Source organism: Crocodylus porosus, unplaced genomic scaffold, assembly GCF_001723895.1.
Source record: "Crocodylus porosus isolate Cpor-Errol unplaced genomic scaffold, CroPor_comp1, whole genome shotgun sequence".
NCBI classification, from domain to species: domain Eukaryota; kingdom Metazoa; phylum Chordata; order Crocodylia; family Crocodylidae; genus Crocodylus; species Crocodylus porosus.
The window spans coordinates 32,965,719-32,968,529 of record NW_017728950.1 but is presented as its reverse complement, the minus strand read 5'-3'; positions in this window follow the sequence as shown (position 1 = coordinate 32,968,529).

The window sequence follows — 2,811 nt, the reverse complement described above, 5'->3', positions numbered from 1 at the left end:
AAGTGGCTGCTAATCATTTGCTGACTGTCCTTGGAAATCAGGCTAATTATGTGCAGCTGTTTTCCCACCTATTATATCACAAAAAGACAGGGACAATATTAGATACGGTCCTAATTTTAGTATTTAATATAAATAATTGCCACATTTGCCTCAGGGATGGTATACAACTGTGAACAGAAGCGGAGGAAATCTGTTTGACTGAGTAAGAGAAAAGCTTGAGAACACTTGATGTAGAAGTGCTGTTACTTTGTATTGGCAGTCACATTAACTGCTGCAGCTATAAAGTGCTGAAGGAAGGCAGAAAAAATATGACATAGGGAGGTGGAAAGTGGGACGTGATAGCTGGCTTTTTCCAGTATGGTATGTTTAGGTACTGAATAATGGCTTCCATCAACATTGTAACATTCATTAAAAGTATATTACAGACTCTCTTCAAATCACTACATAAGCTGACATATTGTCTTAATTACTCTTTATTTTGTCTGGAATCACCTTTCTTCTGAAACCAGAACGGAAGCTGCAAAAATATCAAGGCTGAATTATTTCAAGCTTGAGACACAGAAACAAATGAAGCTATGCATCATGAGAGTGAGATGCAAACATTGCCAAAGCCAACACCAATGGCCCATCTGACAGAAATAGCATCTGTAAAGATAGTTTGCACTTAACTTTGCATAAGTGCCATGTTGCGACTGGTCAGCAGAGGGTTTACGACAGAATTTACAGGTCTAAAAATATAATTAATATCAGCCAAGACCCAAGTGTACAGCAGAGGGCCACAGCACCTTTCCCTGTGGCCTGCAAAGAGATATTTACAGGAAGCCAGATGTGCCAGGTTGGTTTCAAAGCTTGTCCATGGTCAAAGAGTACCAATAGCAGGGCAAAGCAGAGCAAAAGGCAAGGAAGGATAAAGACTAAACACAGGCATGAGCTTTCCTGAGCATCACCCTAACTTATCATCAGGTAGCTTCTGGCAAAGCAGATGGCTGCAGTGACATACTGATGTATGGAGGGTCTCCAAGTGCAATGCTTACATTTGCGCCCCCCGCCCCCACCAAGCACAGACCCGGGGTTGGCAGGCAGAACTGCCAGAAACCAGAAGTGCTTCTTCGTGCCACTGCCACTGCTTCCAGTTTCACAGCTGGCTGGCACCCCCCCACAGCCCTATGCCTGGGGGCCATGGCCCGCTACCGACCCCCACCCTTAGGTACGCCACTAGATGGCTGCCTAGGAAAGCTCAGGCCTCACTGAACCAGCTGGTCTGTCAGGGACCACCTGGCCCTGCCCCATGCCTAGCTTCAAGCTAACACAGCTACCTGCTTCTCAAGGGCAGGGATGACAAAACCCAACCTGGGAGGCTCCCACAGTGTGTTTCTAACAGGCTTCAGCTAGGAAGTGCTGGGGGCACAGCAGAAACAACCTTCAAGCAGCAAGCACACCAGGATTCCTCCTGAGACAAGCAGCCCCACAGCAACTTCACCTGGGAGCAGAGCATTGCCAGGTCTTAAATATGAAATTATTGTATTGCTTAAAACTCAAAATTATATTTGTTGAAAAAGATTTTACGCTGAAAAATATGCAAATTAGCATGCAAATAAGCCTTCTTCTTATTTACTTTATGGTACTTCCTGTAAGTTGCCAGTGAGTGAGCAAGAATTGGACCATCAAAATTGAAGCATTTATTTTTTCATTCTTCTTAGTTATTTCTTTATTTCTAACCATGGATCATGGGCTCAATGTAGTTTTATGAGATCCTAAACCAGTGCTACAGTTTATATGATCTGCAGAGTGCAGGCCCTGCAACCATGAGCAACCACAAGAAGATCCAGGAGATGGTGAGGCTGATGGACACCATGTTGCCCATGGACCTGCTTCCAGGTGATGCGTGCCAGGTTGTATGGGAGCTCATTGACCACAAAGACCTGTGCAAAGATCACAAGGACCTGAACTGCCTAAAAGCCCACTGAGCCCTGCCAGCGAGGGCCCGGAGACATAGAGAGGATCACCTGGGAAGACCCAGCTGCCCATGGCTCAACTGCCATGGAGCCACGGAGACAATTGACCACCTGCTCTGGCTCTGCACCTGTGCCAAAGAGGTACGGAAAAGGGTGAAACAGCTCTGCGAAGTGGTGACTGGCATCAACCGGTTAACCAGAGAAGTGGCACTGTACAGGCACCTCGCCAAACACCAGGAGAACCTGCCGCCCCATTTCAACCAGTTTGTATCCTGCATCAGGAATGCCCTGTGGAAGTCCAGGAACCTCCTGTTGTACAGGCACACAGATGTAGAGGTAGTAGGCTGCGTGAAATTGGCTTTGAGCGAACTTCAGACCTACTACCAGAAATCAGGAGTGGAGGATGAAGAGGACGCAGCCGAAGCTTCTTGGCTGGCACACAGACATGTGGCACAGGACTTCCAACTTCCCCCTAGCAGAGAAGGGGGCAGTGACAGAGAGGTAGAGGACGAGACGAGTGGAACTGAGGATAGCGACAGTGACAGCAAAAGCAGGTCCTCCAGCGGGAGCTGGAGCGACAGTGACATGGACGACAGGAGAACTGAGTATGTGGCCCCGCAAGTGGGGTGGGGCTGAAAGAAAAGGGTTGCCTAGTCTGAGAGACCAGAAGTTGCTTGTGTGTGTAGCGTGCAATGCAGATGTTGTAAAGGGCCCCGGTGGACAGCTGGCTTTTGTACAGGTGTGTGGGCTGCATGGATGCAGTTTTTGTACCAGGTTAAGGCTTTTTTTGTGTAGTGATACTCAAAGTGTAGATATATATAACCATATATATATATATATATATATATATATATAT